General features: G+C 39.3%; 1 protein-coding gene across 3 annotated transcripts in view; it reads left to right on the top strand.

Annotated features, from left to right (window-relative positions):
* The window catches only part of MICAL-like (protein), a 269,708-nt gene that overhangs the window by 147,766 nt on the left and 103,921 nt on the right, over positions 1-18,021 (top strand). For 2 of the 3 annotated variants that reach the window (XM_083135880.1, XM_083135878.1), the window contains exon 1: positions 15,175-15,363. The exons of the other annotated variant lie outside the window; for it this stretch is intronic. The gene's annotated coding sequence lies outside the window, so the exon portion shown is untranslated. Of the gene's footprint in view, positions 1-15,174; positions 15,364-18,021 lie in introns of those variants that run through there. 3 annotated transcript variants of the gene reach the window in all.

The raw sequence follows: 18,021 nt of genomic DNA, 5'->3' as shown, positions 1-18,021 counted from the left end.
AATTTTTCGAAAAAAAAAAAGAGGCCATCCCTATTTTATGTACAAATTGCTTATTGAATCACAAAAATCTAATATTGCCATTGTATGCAATTTGATTAGTCTACGTAACACAGCTTTGTATCAAGATAGGCTTGTAAATCGCAATCTGCTTGGCATACTGAGGTATTAAATAGAGCCTCTGTGTATGTGAAGTAGATATGTGATGCTGAAAAACCGCTCGTATACAAACATTTTTTTTACAAATATTGATCTCCATATAGATATAAGGAAGTTATTTTTAATCACAAGCATTCAGAGCTTATTTTTTTAAATACTAACGTAATAAAACGATGAAATCTACTTTTCAAATGGTGTTCATTTCAGTCATAGACATAGGAAAGCAAAAACTGTCACAACAAGTAGCTCAGGTTATTGTATATTGAATAAAATTATTATTGTTATTAAAGGCTTTCATTTTTGTGTTACAAATTGTTATGGTTGCAATAAAAAGTCTAATGTCAAAATATTATTATTGAACTGACATCACAAGTTAGATTAAAGAAAGCGGTATCTGATCACTCATTTTGATAATATCCTTGCATGTAAATCATGGTAACTACAACAATTCCTTGAACAACCCTCGAACAAATCGCATGTAGCACCACCGAAAAAAAATAATTCGGATGACATATCATGTTTGTATGATAGTAAAAATACAAGAGAATCATATTTGCTGTAAATAATTTAGAAATTTAATTTAATTTTTAAATCATATTTTTTTTAAACATGAACTTTCAATATCTCGAAACCTGCATTTTGTCACTTACCATGTTTTACACCAGAGCCCTTCAATTATATGATCGATTTTCTTCTTTTTTTTCTCCACGTCGAGAATCAACATTGCACATTACTTTGCCGAACTTTCTGGAAAGACGGAAGGGGGGAGGGTGCTGCCATGTCTACCCACTTGGAAAATGAAATTTATCCTAAAATATATTTCACAAAAGTAGTATCATTTTAGTGACAATAATTTTCGTTAGCTATTAAAAGCAACTGCAAAGTAAGATTGGTTTTTGGTTTTGAAAAAATAACTTCCTTTCCTTGGGGGAAAAAATCCTGCCAATGTCCATGAATTAGATTACACTCTTCATACATATAAAATATTGATTTATTTTACTTCGCTTTTGTGCACTTTTGGTTAATCGCGAAGATGAAGATGAGTGATGAAATTGGAAGAGGGACACTCGCAAAGAACATCCATTCCATTCCATTCGTAGGACATACAATCAAAAAAGTACAGAGAATAGCATAAGAACTTAAGGGACACCCGTGTCTGTAACAGGGTGGCTATTCACCGGGAATTCCTTGAATTCCGGAACTATGTGTGAATTATTGGCTTCGGGAATTATGCGTGATTTCTGCGTGCACTTTTCTCCATAGACGTAAAAAATTGCAAATTTTATTAATCCAAATCTCATTGAATTTATACATACAATGCTTCACAGTTTAGCGTTTCTATTTATCGAGGAAGGAAAACAAAGCTGCGTGGAAAATGAAACAATTCTCTCGATCCGTTTACGTTGTTAGTGTCTTTTGCAGAACAATTTATCTGACAGGCAGAAGATTATTGCAATGTAAGATATTTTTAAGTTAATTAGCTAAATTTGAGTTTGGAATTCTCATATAATTAACAATTTTTCATAGATTAGTATATCCCGTAACATTTGTAATTTGTGTTTGTATTTCCAGTCTGATTATGTGAAATATGCAAATATAAACTCCCAATTTATATTAAATATTTAAATATATATACCATTTAATTGAATTAATTATAATTTATGGATACATTGGAATCACACAGTCCCTTTATATTGTTAATATATTTGTGTGTGTGTGTGTATGCATGTGTGTGGGTGGTGAGAGGCGTAAAGTTGAAATAGAAAAAAAAACCTGCTAGAACCTTTGAATTTTTAGAAAGTTCGCCTTAAAAACCAGGAGTTATACTTGAATTTTATCATGGTCCTAGAGTGGCCACCCTGTGTAAGGGAATGGTAGCGTAACGCGTGAGGCATGACTGTATCGTGGTGTTTGCCCCACACCTATTTCATCAATTCATGGTTTATCGTCGTCGTGATTAACCTAAGAAGGGAAATGCGACGTCCTATTTTTGCAAAATTAGTCCTTCAGTTCAACAATCCCTTCAGCCCCTACAAAATGACTGGCCCATGACTTAAAAAATCCTGGAAAAGTAATGGAACTTAGTAAGATATTCAAATACCCGTAAATGTCGGGGAATATTAAATAAGGCACTTGTGCTCTCAATTCTAATTTGACGTGTATAAAGAAATACAGAGTGACCCAAAAAAATTAACCAAAAGTATTATTAACCAGTCAGTGTTTCCATTCTAATTTATTTGAAAGATGATGTCTCTTACAGCTTATGCAGTTAAAAACATTACAGGGTGGTTTGAAAACCCAGAAAAGTTAGCGAATACGTTTTTGGACAAATGAGTGGAACATTGTAAAAGTGTGACAAATATATATAAGATATATGCACATATATGTATATCGATTGATTTGGTGTATTTTACTTCGCTTTTCTGCCACTCTTGACAAATCGCGAACATGAGGATGAATAATGTTGTGATGATATTGATGAAGGAAGACTCACAAATAACACCCAAGCTAGGATTCGACCCTTGACCCAAGGCATCGTAGCGCCCTGTGGTAAATAATCCGCCACGGAGATCAGCTAGTAGGTATAAATTGAAACTTGATACCAGTTCTTTTCACTACAAGAATTTCTGTTGGTTTCTACAAAGTAGTCCGACAGTTATAAATACTTGTAGTTCGGTACTGTGGACAGTATATGTGTTTTCGAATTTTTTAAAAAATACGAGTGATGTAAAAAAAAAAACCGTGAAAATACGAAGAAGAATAAAAGATATACAGATGATGCTCCTGCCATTAAAATATTTGCGGGAAATGCTGGTGTTAAAAAAATATATAATTCATTTTTCTGTGCGCAGAAAAATCCCACTTTTTCCCACACACGGGAAATTCCCCCCCATCGGAGACCACCCTTGAGGGTGAATTGCTTTCCCAAAGTGGGTGCAACCTCGCTTCTCACCCTCCTCTTATTTCTGCCTCGCCACAGAAAAGAAACAAATGGTTGCGGCACGAAGGTAGAAGTTTGGTTGTAGAATAGAAAAAAACCCACTGACCTTGAATCCAATGGCGAGTTTCGGGGGTTGAGTGAGTGTACCGGAGCCGCCCACTGCCTGCAACCGCTTTTAATAATCTCCCCGCTGCTCATTTCAGTGTGCTGCCAGGATCACGAGAGCATGTGAACAAACTCCCCTCAATGAAGAGAGAACATCTTCACAAGAAGTTGCGAAGTGTTACCACAAGCTTTTCGATGAGCGCATTATAGTGGTGCCTAAATCCGAGATTTGAAACAAAGCAGACCAGGGCTAAAGCCATCTGTACACGATTCAATACTATTGAAACAGGTCGTTCGTAACCGAACAATAACGACAATTGAAAAAATCGTTGAACAGCTTTCTTAGTTGAAATCATAAAAGCTATTAAATTACACCTGTACACGGTCAAAGAAAAAAATTGACAATTTCACATTTTACCGTGTTGTGTGCTGCAGGAAAAATAAATAAATAGGTTACCGTAACAAAGATTATACTTTTTTTCCAAAGGAAGACGTACACTCACCGGCAATAGAAATGGGATACCTAGATCCTGAAATACAGTAAAACCTCGTTAATCCGGACAGACAAAAGGTAAGGGAAAAAAGCAGAATGCTTTCCGAAGAAGCCGCATTGACACAGTAATACCCTCGTACTGCATTGTATGTACAGTATTGCTTTACATTTTACTGTACTGTATAGTGTATTTAGGCCTATGCCCTTTAAATACACCATAATAAACGTGTTTTGTTGCTATAAACTGAGTTTCAATGCACATTCTAATGGATGAAAAACTTATCAGGGAGGGAGGTGATAGAAGTGGTAGACGACAGAATAAAGATGAAGCGGGGCAGCAAGTGGGGAAATATCTGGGAGAAGTAAGAGAACGGAGGGGGAAAGCTATGAGAGAAGGCAGCGAAATGAGTGATCATGCTCCAGACGAGCCATCTTTATAGTGTAAGTGTGTGTAAAGTAAAATGTATGCGTTTTTTGGTGAGAGTGCAGGAAAAGAGAAGTGGGGAGAGGAGGAAGGAAGAAAGACTGGAAGAAGAAGTTCCGAGGGAGGGGAAGAATGTGTATATAGGGGACAAAGTAAGAGACAGCTTAAAAGAAAACTAAATGTATAACAAAATATTGCAGAAAAATCAAAACTATGTAGTGCGTACATCCTGTGGCTCGCACAAAAGAAAATAAATCTATATATCTAAATCGGTTTTTTTTAGGTTATTTCAGTTAATCCGAACTTTCGTTAAAGCGATCAACTTAACCCCCATTAGTCAGGATTAACGAGGTTTTACTGTACTCGCTTCCCTGTAAGGCGTTGGATGTGTTGCCTAACTCTACGGCGGTGGTAGAAGTTACCATTGAAATTTGCTATTAAAATCCGCCTATCGCCGTAGTGTCAGGCAACACACGTAACGCCTTTTCCGGAAGCAAGCATTTCAGGATCTACGTGTTCCATATTTACAGCCGGTGACTGTGCATCAGAAGCTCGAAAGAATCGTGATGTGCTTTCTCAGCATTGTAGGCTAAGTAAATGTAATCTGAGGCAGCAGATAAACTGTGTGATCATAATGACGAAATGAATTTAGAATATAATCATTTCCACAAATATATACACTCTGTCCTGCATACCTCTGGAGCAAGCGAACGAAAACAAGTCTCGACGCAAGTAGTGACGCGACCTTCTCTGCGCCCTTGCTCCAGGGATATCCGAGACAGAGTATAGGTAGTTGTTTTTTATTTCATTTATCTAAACTGCAATTTAAGATTAACACAAATATATATTACGGTTGATTGTTGAATATAATGTATTATCACATCACTTACTTATATAGGTAAATCTATACATTATTCTGCATTGTGTAATTCGGGCAGTCTACGAAAAGTGGTCCTACTCCATGCAAATAACAAAATTAATTAATCTGAAAAATGTTATTGTTTTTAATTGCGTTAAAGTTTAAATGTTTGTGAATGCATATCATTTTCATATTTCACAAAAAAAATTATGAGGAATGTACGTGGACACGTCAGTAAAATAATGGGGTGCAACGGGTGAGCTAATCTTTCTAGACACACCCAAATGTCAACCTCTCTTCCATGTAGGACACCTTGGACTGCATTTTGCAGATTAACGAGGCTCTGTCGTGTTGCGTCGTCCCTATGTGTGTGATTGTCCCATAGGCGCCGACTCCATGGGGCTTAGGGGGGCTCGAGCCCCCCCAATGTTAACGATGTGGGGGCATAGCCTCCCAAATAATTTTGCTTAAGAGGATCTAATGTATTATTTTGCTTCACTTGTAAAGTTTACTTTGAATTGTGCCACATGAACTTAACTTTAAACACACATTTGAAATGTTCTAGACCAGCAACTTTGGGAGGGCTGAGACCGCTAAACCATCAACTTTGGGGGGCTATGACCAGAGACAGCAAAACACATGACTTATTACTATATACTAAGTATATAATTATGAGTATTGTTAAAATTTTTACTAAAAAGAGTTTCAAAAGACGATGTGCATGAACTAGGGTAGTTCGGGCTACAAATGGCTCTCGCATGACATTCAGAACGAGATCATAGATATGTTAGGGAGATCTGTTTTGCGCTCCGTGGTAGCAGATATTAAAAGTCGGGAATATTTTGCTATTATGGTTGACGAAACTTGTGACATATCCATCCATGGACAATTAATATTCTGCATTCGAACTGTGAATAAAAATTGTGATATTTTTGAGGAATTGGTGGGCTTTTATGAGATTCCGAACACTGAGGCCAAAACTTAAAAAAGGGAGAGAGAGTCATTTATTAATTTATTTCAGTGACCAGAGCCACCCAATAATTTTGGTAAGTCGGCGCCCCTGGATTGTCCCTTCATCCATATCATCACCCACTATTCACCCTCTTCGTCACGATTAGCCAAAAGTTGTATAAAAGCGAAGTAAAATAAACTAATCCAGTAAATCAATCATCTGCACCAGTGGTTCCCAAACTTTTTCGTTTCAAGGCGCCCTCAGTGTTTCAAGATTTTTCCGCGGCACCCAAGTCGTACGCCCAAGAATGTAGGCCTGTCTAACACTTGCAACGCTCTGTTATAGTGTGGTTAGGTTGCTAAAAGTAAACGTAATTTTAAATTTAGAAACATTTTGAATGCAAAAGTACTTAATAAGCACATATTTCGAGCAATCATATAATTGATTGAATTTCAGTGAAAATATTGGAACATTTTAAGAACCACTGATCTAGATTGATCATTTTGAAGTGAATGTTTACTCTTATGCATAGTGCGTACGTGGTCACGGCAGTATAATAAAAATGATAATAATAATGCACTAAATGCGGAACGGAGATTTTTTTCTTTGCGGGGTGACATTCTAGCGTTACGTTAGTGACATTTCACACGTAAACTGTAAGGTTCTAGACATGAGATTAGATAAAAATATTCATAATGAAATTATTTCATAGCTTTATGAAGTACTTTGCAGTAGTGTCTGCTAAGAAATGAAAGAAAACTTGAGCATGGTGATCCTCCGAATGCATTAAAAACATTAACAAAGATTGATTGATTTGGTGTTTTAAGTCTATTTTATGCACAGTAAGGCTAATTGGGACTGGTCCTACAGTTTAGAGTGTGATCCGACCACTATGTGCCTCCACTGGGAATCGGACCCGGAACCCCTTGGTTACAAGTCAACAACGCTACCACTGCGCCATCAGGGAGGCCAACGATGTGTTACATGTGTGACCCTTTAAAAATGTAGCTAAGTTTGACTTCAATTGTCTGTGAAGCATGGAGGCTAGAGGCGCTAATAATTTTTGTTGGTGAAATTTGCAAATTATAAGTTTTTTATGCATTCACAAACATTTAAACCTTAATGCAATTAAAATATAATAATAATTTTCAGATTAATTCATTTTGTTATTTACATGGAGTAGGACCACTTTTCGTGGAGTACCCCATTTGCTTGATGCACGAAGAACATATAGGTACAGGTTGTAATAATTGTATTGAAAAGATAAACGAGGGTATAATGTTTTAACTGGTTTGGGGGAACGTCCAGGGTTAAACATGTACAGAAGGATAAAGTGCAAAAATAATGATAACATTGTGTGAGGGGAGGAATTTAGAATTACTGTCTGGCTGCCTTAGCCGAGATCATGGACGGAAGTGCGCATGCGCCAACCGGACGCGTTCAGTGGCTAAATAGGGGTGACGAAGCTTTGGACAGGAAGCAGGTTCCTTGAAAATAGTCTGCTGTAGAAACAGCAATGAAGTTTCAACGTAGTAACATCGCCGCCAAAATACATACAGAGATGTTTACGAATTAAGTAAGGGTTATGTAAGCCAGTCATATACTATATGAACAAACAGAACATATCAGAAAAATATTCATATCGTCACATTAGTAGATAAACTTGTTTGTAAACCAGTAGCTTTATTTTAGATCATTCAATTAAATTGATCTTCTTAGTAAATATTATAATTAGCACAAATGTACACAACATTAATCAGGATAGTATTCAATAATAATAATATTGTTGTAGTAGTAACTGAATGGTTTGTGACATTTTCTAGCATAACGAGGGTGTTTTGGAGAATGTGCAACAGGGGCCAAAACGTCCCAATTTTCCTCATTCCACTTCGAAACGGTTTGTTGCGAATTATAAGAGCCATTACAAACATAACACAGAAAGCGGTAATAAACACAAGTGAATCCACGCAAGCGAAATATCACAGGGTAGTTTGGCGAGTGCTTCTCCCGGCTTCCCCTCTCGCGTTTGGAATCGTCCTTTCCAGGTAGTTTCGTCTTCCTTGGCCGGACTGTACTTCGTCTCCGGTCTTGAAACTAGGTAACAACCCTTTTCCCTCAGAGGTCCGCTGCACCACAGTTTTTTTCCTTTTTTTTCTGCCCCCCCAATCTTCACTCAAATATTGCAACTGGCCACTCAGAAGCGGGTGGATGTGATTCTGCCTCACCAAGTTGACGATTTCTCGTTCCCCCGATCGGAAATTCTGTCACGTATCCTCCTCTCCGTGTTCCCACATGCTTACAACGACGCTATGGCATCGAGGGATCACATGTCTCATGGCGAGTCGAATAACTGCAGCTTCTGTTTCGGCCGAGTGATGAAAAAGAGGTCTTTCACCATACTCGACCAAGGGGGCTTCCTTTCCCACGCTTTGACACTCTGCACCGGTGTTGTTCTCACGAGCGATCGGGTTGACATCGGATACCTCTCCCCCGAAGCTCGTTCTTGCAGCTTACTATGTCGGCGGAGCCCATTCATCTGGCATCAGTCACGTTTCTGTCCTTCCCGCTGTTTTTTTCTTACCCATTTCGATTGCTTTCCGGCTTGTCAGGTTTTAGATCGAGCTAATAATAGATTCACAGTCTTCGCGGAAGTGGGTCATGCAGTACATTGAACATCATTGACGATAAAAATAACGTATTCGGTAAGTGAATGTGATTTCCTTGCGAGTACCCGTCTAGAATTACAAAAACATGTCACCAATGCTCTGACATTGGATTCTATTCGTAATGCCCCTTGCCAAGAAATATGGATAACGGATATTCTAATTTCAAATTACTATCAGTTTTCAAAACAACGTATAGTCTCGAAAATGAATAAGTAAATCAATCCTGCTCCTCTCACCCCTGCTTACTTGGTATTTCCTTATGTTTTCTCTCTTTTCTTGTTTGCGGAGCCTTCGTATGTACGGAGGGGTGATATGGAACTTGTTTGTATTGTGTTCTACTGACTTTGTTGCATTTCACCATTCTTTCTGCTCCTACCGATGGCGTAGTGGTAACGTTATCATCTTGCATGCGCCGGTGGAGGCGCATTGCACACTGTTTCGGATTCCACTTTAAACTGGAGGTCCAGTCCCTATTCGCCTATCTGTGCATAAAGTGGACCAAAAATAACAACCCTCAGACTGGTTTCGCAGTTCACAAGTTGAGCTATTTGTAGTTATGACATACTCCACCTCAGCTTGCTTCCTTCAGTTTTCGTAGTTTTTGTATTTTTTCTCCACTTTGGCTAATTGCAACGATGGAATGGACGATAATTGCATGTAATTTTTGTACACCCAACGGCGAAAGAAACAGTAGGCGAATTGTCCACCACCATTTTCATTCGGTCTGTATTACACAATGTGATGACAACGAATTGAAATAATGAGGTCAATAAGCAGAGAGCAATAGCTGCTTCGAATCAACATAGTTTCTTTCCTTAAGACAACACAGGATGTAGAATTAAGAAGTAATGAAAATAATGGTGGACAATTTGCCTACCATTATATTTGCCGTTAACAGGACTCGAACCTGCAACCTACAGTGACAAAATCGTGAGTTACCAGAACTAGTTTATCGATAGACGCCTTGAAGTACTCTCTACACCTACAGGCGGGGTACAATCAGTAGGGTGTTTGACTGCAACGCGGGTGACCCGGGTGCAATTCCCAGGGTGGAAAATCTCACTTGGGAACTTGTCCGGCAGTACCCCTGCATAAAGCGGTTCTGGAGCTCACCCAGCCTCAAACCAGTGGGTATTGGAAAGGGGGGGGGGTGTAAATGTGGCATGATTCTGATCATATTAACCATGTATCGGGAATGTATGGTGCCCAATCTTCACACCCTTTTGTACTTTCATCGCACACGGCAACAATCGGGAGAGAGTCGCTTCGGTCTGAAAGTTCCCTAAACCTTAACATTGACGTTTCCAGTCAAAATCTTAATGCCAATCAAAATAACGAATTGACTGAAAATGACCTCCCTTATACGTCGGCAGTGTTTGTCCATGTCAACATTTGGTGGATTGCTGGATGCACCAACCAGATAGAAGCTCCAGGCAACATATTGACCTGCTTGCCTGTGAGAGACAACAAACAGTCTACAGCGATTTGTTGGTATCTCAGAAACAGTAACACTGAAGATCTAAAGTTGAGGATTTTGCAATCTGAAGTTTAATGCGACATATTTGTCTGTTAAGAAAGAAGTATTTTGTCACATCTTGACGTTTTCATTAACCAACATAAGAAAATTGAATCCTCTCTTGGTAACTGGCCATGTATTTTCAAATGTGGGATTTCTGCTCATCACAGATTGTATGCTCGGAAGAAACGAATACGAAATATGAATTTGACCGAGAGAAAAGAAAGTCGCAGTGTATAAAATATCGTCTCCAATCGAGAATATTGTCTGGCCCTTGCCTCTTCCACGGGCCATTTGCCACGGAGAAAATTTCACGAAAGCTTCGGAAAATATCGGTGTCCTTGGCACTCCCTAAATGGTATTGAGAAAGTTCTCCAGCGATTGTGATGGCTTTGGCGTCTGCGTGTGGATACTTCAAAGTCACGTTCTTGTCGCTCTGATTTAGGTGCGTGTTTATTCCCCAAGGCCTCTGGATATCCACTTTGGATCTGAAATGCAGGCATCTGTTCCTCCGACTTGCTGCGTCACTGTTGTATGACGTGGCACGGCGAATTTATTGATACCTGATTAAATGTTACGTAGCCCGATCATGGTGCTCATCCAACCTGGAAAAATTGGGACAATGTGGGAATGCTTAAAAATTTTCTGAAAATTTTGATTCTATAAACCGTGAGGGATATCTGGATTCTTTCTCCAAAAGCTGCCACTGCTCGTAAGTTGAGTAACCAATCAGCACACTCCTTCACTGTCGTAAAGGTTCAGCACGAAAATGGAAAAAGTTACATCTCATTGTATGTGTTGCATTTCTTCCAGAAGCAACGGTAATGTAACAATTTTTGTTTGTGCTTGAATAGTTAGGAACGACGCAAATAATTTCATTGTGTGTTGTGGTGGAAATAGAGAACTAGGTACTTAGCCGCCACTGAAACTAATACGCTAGCTTTCGCACGCACGTCTACAGTGTGGTATTTGAAAAAATCCAGCGTGGGAAAATTCCAGTAACTACGCCTCAAGCATCAAGATGATATATAAATTACATACTTCCCCTTTCTAAAGAGCCAAAAAGTAGCAGATGAAGAAATTCAGCCTTATCCCCCTTCAATTTCCATTATACCATGTTTCAGGAATCTGTGGGGCAAGTTCGCTCATAACGAAAGGGAAGAGCAGAAAGCCAGTGGGCGGAGCGAAGCAGAGCGACTGATAGCTGCAGTCGCTTTGCATATTTCTTGCCTCTCCTTTCCTTTCACGCGTTAATTGGTCCAACCCTCCCGAGTCGCTACTTGCGCAGTCTCTTGTTTTCGTTCGCTTCCTCCAGAGATTCCCGGGACAAAGCATGTATGTTGTCTGTTTCTCCAGAGGTATTTTTCACTTTATAGATTCGAATACTGCTTTGGAAATACAGAGCATTCCCTGACATTCGGTACGAGACTCGGCGGCAAGCGGCCCGGCGTCAGCGCTTGTCTTTCCCGGTGAACGGGTCCGCGACAGTCGCACGCTACAGTCTGTTTTTTTTCGCTTTCCCTGCCTTCGCTCTCTTTCCCTTTCTGTTGACGTTGCAGACTGACGCCAGTATAATCCTCCCTCGGAAGTTGTGTTGTGTTGTGCCGTGTCCGTGTGTTGAAGATTGTGGCTTAATATGGCACCACAAAAGTTTACATTACAACATAGGATTTATCTTGTCGAGTGTTACTTCGGAAAGAGGAATTGTGGAGAAGTGCGACGACGTTTTGGCAACGAAATTTCCTGGTGTTTCCTATCCACATAGGACCACTATATTAAACCTCGTAAAAGCGTTTAGAGTAACAGGTTCGGTTCTGAATAAAAGTGGAAGGAAAAATGGGGAAATCTAAAAGAAAAGTATACAAAGACAATCGGCACACCATCTGTGAGTTAAAAGAGAGTATTGTACGAGAAATCGGGAGAATTACAGTAGACGAACTTGCACGTGTAAATGCCAATTTTCTTGGGAGATGCCAGGAATGTGTTGCAACAGAGGGACATCATTTTCAACACCTTCTGTAGTCAAGGTTAGTACACAATATGAAAACTGTAATTTTAATAGCCGACTCTAGCGACTGTCGCGGACCCGTTCACCGGGAAAGACAAGCACTGATGCCGGGCCGCTTGCCGCCTAGTCTCGTAGCGAATGTCAGGGAATGCTCTGTAGTACAACGTACGAAATCATCATCTGTGGCAAAGAGGTTCGTACACAGACCATTGGATAAACAGTGATCCTCGTTCGAATTCCGGACAAAGCTTTTATGTTGTCCTATTCATCCATTTTCATTACCGACAAAGACATTGGACGGTTTTGTTCCAGAATATTGCGTACCAGCGATCCTTACTTTTGTACTAAGCGAAAGAAGAAAAAAGTTCGTGTTTTCGTGTTTTGCTTTCATTTTATGGAACCGTTTGTGCTTAGGCAAGGCGAGATAACTCTACGGGGTGTGTTTGCCATTGGTAAGCACAGATGCATGACCGAGATGACTTTTTCTCTTCGCTTTCTTTCATCGTCTTCCACCACTCCCTCTCTTAACTACCCAATCGCACAGTTTCTTACGTAAGTCGACATTTACGCTGGATATCTCTCTATCTTCTCACCCTGTGTTTCTAGGCCGCTCACCACCAACAAAATTTGTTACCGTGTAGAGTACATCAAGGCAAACAACTTTTCTTGATATTTTTTTTACCAGTTGAGGCGTAGTTGACTCTGGTTGCGCCCGAAAAGCATATTTTATCATAATGTTTGTATCTAGCCATGCACTACAGATTGAGTGGTACCACCTGACACTTATATTTTTTTTCTGTCCTACGAAAAAGAGATCATGCTAGTAGAGAAGCCGAAAGGATGAATATCCGAGAGTAATCCTTTCACTCAATGTGTCCCACCTTTCCGACTTTTTAAAAATGCTCAAGTCCTCGTTTCAGCCTTTGACTTCTGATTCAAATTTACGTTCGCTATAAACATGTCGGAAGCGCGAGGTTCTGCGTGGTGGCACACGTCGTACACTACTAACGGTGGTCCTGCTGGGGGGATGTTTTTGCACAGGCACCCGTGTGTGTGAAGGCGCGAGCGAGTGTAATGTCAATTCATAGCATCCCAGGAGAGGGAATATTTATCTAATTTGTCACGAGCTCTCCTGGCAGGCCCGTAGCCAGGGGGGTGGGGCTCAGCCCCCCCTTTCCATTAGGTAAACTATTTTGCATAATTTGTTTGCAGTGAAGAGTGAAAATGTAGACAACTCACAACTTTAAGGATAAATCCACAGAATATGAACAGTATCTATTACATTCGCTCATTTTGTTTATGAGCAGAAGTAGCTGCAAGTATTTAGAATATTATCTAGACTTCAGAAAGTTCTTTCATAGGGGAGCTTCTTTGTCTGTACCTTCACTGTCCCTGTTGCGGCCTCCCGTTTAGACAGTAATCTGTGACTTCGATGTCAGCATGCAAGTTCCCTCCGCATCTGCGTCAAAGGTCAACAACAGCTCCCAAGTTTTGGGAAGGAAGGGGAGTTTAATTGCTTCGGCCGGGGTGGAATATACTGTAGGCACTGTGATTAAATATTGTGCGTTTTTTGTGTGTGATATACATATCTGTATCATCTAAAATAGTAGGGCTATGTGTGTAAGGGATAATTTCTGTATCACTCAATTAACACTTCAAGAGATGTTTTAAAAGATGTAGGAAAATGTAGTATTTGTGTAGTATATTATATTTATAAATGAATGAGCGCCCCCAAATGGACTTGGTTTACAAAGCCCCCCTGATAACCCGTGACCCCTCCCCCCCCCCCGAGATCAATTATAGCTACGGGCGTGTGTCCTGGCCTCAATTCCTGGTGGAGTTCAGCATCATTGGTATATATTGTGGGGTTACTTGAAAAGAAGAAGTAGCTACTCTGGTCAATAATGCCAGGTAACAGCGACAATGGGATTCGATGCGCTGACCAGGCGTCACCCAAAGCAAACCCAAGTTCAGACCTTGGCCACTAGGAAGTTTCTTGGGCCACGAAGTTTCAGTTCAGTTGTGCGTACGCCATCAGCCTTTTTTTCCCTGGCCATGTCAATGATAATGCGATGAAAAAAGTATTTGAATGAAATGTTATTTTTTAATTATTGTGGTCGTAGCAAGAATTTTTTTTATGGGGCTACATCCTTGACGAAACGTTGATAGAGAAACAGTAATATCATGAACACATTTTGTTCCTTTTTATTATGTCTTTGGTTAGACTACTCGATTAGTGATTATACAGTAGAAGTGTTTTTCTTTATTTTTTTTGTATATTTCATTCAGTTAGTGTACTCAAATGCATTGTTCTATTATGTTATTAACTTTTACATACCTGCTTCAAGAGAAATCTTTTTAGAATGAGGGGAAGATTTTAGTCATAAAGTTTCGTCTTTGTGACCTTAGACATAAAATACTCATTCTTGGAATTTTGAAAAGCACCCTTTCCTTGGATTAAATGGTAAAATATGAACATAATTTGATTCCTAAAATTTACTCAATTCTTTCCATCGAACACGCTCTTTTACTTCGGTTACTCAGCTTTTTTTCACCTTATTAACTACGAAAATAACATGCTTTCTGCTCTCCTGCAACTTGAAATCAACAATGCCAATTTCCAGGGGGTCGACTGATCGGTTCGACCCCCCCCCTCCTCCCAACACCCACTTTCTTGTTGTATTCAATACGTATAAACATCAATTTTGCTTTAATTTGATTCGCCACATAATTAGTCTCCAATGTGATGCATTGATCGAACGTAGATAGGAAAAGCAATTACCTTGAGTGGCCATCTCATATGTCCACTGGTTCCCGCCGTCCCTGGGACAATTGGAGGCTACTCTTTTTTTATTATTATTATTCTCCGTCAACTTCGTGCGGAAATGACCGTCGCCATGAACAACAGGCTTCGCTGCTGGTCCCGTAGAAAGTGGGACAAAGTTCACTGCCTCCATGACAGATGGCGCCTACCTGTGCAGCGGGGAGAAAGTGGCGGTAGTCGCCTGGCAACACTGAGAATAGCGGACCCCCGTCTGGCCCGGACGCGAGCGTGTAGACTTGCCAGTCTGTTGTTGATCGCTGTTCGAGCCGGTGGACTCGTTTCGTTTTGTGGCTGTGCAGTGATTGTTTTGTTTTTGCAGCTCCCTTCGCAGTCGATGTTCACAGTTTCTTAGTGGTGGTGTTGTATACGTGCGACCCATACGGACATGCAGTTGTTCCTTCTACTCTAGGATACGACAGGTAACGCAAACGTTATGTTTACTCTATTTTTATAAGATTAACCTGTCTGACGATGGTACCCTCGCGACAGTCCTTTGTTCACACGGTAGTTAGAACTTTGCAAACCTATATCTGCACAGTATTGTGTATTATATTAGTTCAAGCAAGCCTCATGGTTCAGCAGAGCTATTCTTTCACAGACTGCTGTACGATGGGAAACGCGTGGTCAATGCGTCGACTCTTATATCGTCGTTTTCTTTTGTGTGCGTGTGTGTGTGGAAGGGAGGGGGAAATATGCACATAGCGAGTTCATATTGAAGTATCTACCAGTTTTCTCAGACATAGGTCTTCCTGATGGTGTAGTGATAAATCCGTCACCTTCTAATCAAGGGGTCTCAGGTTCGATAACCGGTGGAGGCACATAGTGGTCCGGTCTCTGTGCATAAAGTAGGCTTTAGAACTCGGATTGACGTTAAGATTTCACGCAAATAAACTCTTGCTCGTACCATTTGCACACCACAGAGACGATGTAATTATTTCGCTTCATATTCCTATTAATTATTGTACAAGCAATGGCTTTTCAGCAGTTTACTCACACCCTATCTTTTTTTTCACAAAAATCTTACTGACTTACGCACAATGCACCGTAGAAAGAGCATCTTTGAAGAAAAACAAAGTTTTGGCGACCACAACCACCAGCTGTGCTGTGTTAATCGTCATGTCTCTTTTCCTCGTGTTCGAAAGCGTACAAGCGGAGTTTTCGTCTTTTCTACTTTACGTAATTTGAAAACCAACCTCAATAGAACAATGTAGACAAGATGAAGACACAAAAGAAAAAAGAAACATCATATTTTACTCGGGACTTTAATCTAAGACCCTTGCATATTGTGCTTATTTATTACGATTTTCCATCTCTTTTGTTAACCGCAACGATGAGGATGTAAAATGGATTTAGGATTAGAATTAAAAAAAACACTGAGCTACAGAGTGTGTAAAAAATATACACTCCTCACAAAAAGTTGGAATATTGTTATATTATACAACAAATTTGGAATACTATTATATAAGGCAATAAGTGATAGACAAGGTGGCATATGTCGGCGAAAAGACTAGAACGTGTACCAGACAGATACCATGCGTTGTTGCATAACAATATTCCAAACGTTTTGTGAGGAGTGTAATTTTAATGATTGACTAATTAGCATCAGGTAACCGACCACTGTTCGAATTTAACAAATTTCCTAAGGTGGGGTGACGGGACCTCAAAAATTTCTTTCCTCACAGGTAATTTTAGTATTATGAGAATTACTTATTAGAAGTCCCCTTCAAATTTATCATCAAAATAACAGCATTAACAAAGTGTACTATTTAAGGCATGAGCAGATCATTTTTATTCCTTAAAAATACAATTTTGTGTAGCTTTAATGCAACAATCTCAGAATTTCCACTTTAACAAAGATTTGACATACCAATAGTACAATTTATCGTCAGGGGTTTATCGAGAATTTTTCTTCTGGGGTAGGGGGGTGTAAGGGTATATATTTGAGAGCACCATAAATTGGACGTTGTTAGAAATTTGTGGGGAAGTTGAGGAAATTTTGAGGTGTATGGATAAATCACTGATTCGCAATCCAACTTTAAAAGTAAGTTCTTTTTGTGAAAATTATAGATGAATACACCATGACCGTACATACATTCTGAGAATGGATTAAATTTTCTTTCCCTGGTTGGGAATAGACTTTTGGATAAGTATCTGGTGGCTATTTACTCAAAGTTAGTAATTTACAGGGTTTTCGTTTTATACTCTACTTATCCAGCTTATATATATTTATTGACTAGACACAGTAGTAACATGAATAAATCTTGGAAGGTTCCATTTCTATACCTATGTAAGGTAATGGTTTTAATAATTGAGCACTCATCTATTATACATTTTATGTCTTGTTGCTCTTTGACTAGGCCGTTTATTTCTTCCAGAAGAGAGGGAGTAGGAATTTTGAAATTGAACTCCACGAGACATGACAGAGTAAGAGCAGCAGACTTGATGATAGGTCCGAAACTTATTGCTTTTGCAGGGTCCTAATTTGGACAAGTTTTAATCCCCCCCCCCAAAATTATTGGTATCCAATATGTTTGCCAGACTCCATGGAGCAAGGGTATGTGGCAGGCATATGAGGAAAAATAATGTAATTTTTTAAATGGAAATAAACTAAATGTGACTTCTAAATAAATCATTTGAAATACGAACAGTACTTTACTGTCATTATATACATTAAGAGAAATGGCAATAATAATAATATAGAATAAGTGGTATCCTAATACTCAAATCTTTTTGTTTCAAATAATTTGTTACTAATTTGCTAATTCAAACTATGTTAGAACTCTGGAGCACAAAACTACTCCCAAAGTTGCTTACTCTTTCATGTCCCTCCATGTAGTAATGAAATAGTAGTCTAGATGGTACTGAAAAGAGTGGTCTTTATTCCAGTTAGTTCAGATAACCCAATTTACGCAAATCTCTTAATAGCAAATATGATCACATGTGATAGAAATGTAAATATTATTAAAAAATAATAATACAAGAACACCACACACAATTTTGAAAAAAATGTTGATGACGGGCCTAGGGTCGATATATCTATAGACCAGATGAATGAATTACGAATTAACTAGTTGGCA

Source organism: Lepisma saccharinum, chromosome 14 (genome assembly GCF_977018435.1).
Source record: "Lepisma saccharinum chromosome 14, izLepSacc3.1, whole genome shotgun sequence".
In the NCBI taxonomy this organism is placed as follows: Eukaryota; Metazoa; Arthropoda; class Insecta; order Zygentoma; family Lepismatidae; genus Lepisma; species Lepisma saccharinum.
The sequence above is the reverse complement of the archived record's forward strand: the minus strand, read 5'-3'. Positions and strand labels throughout refer to the sequence as shown.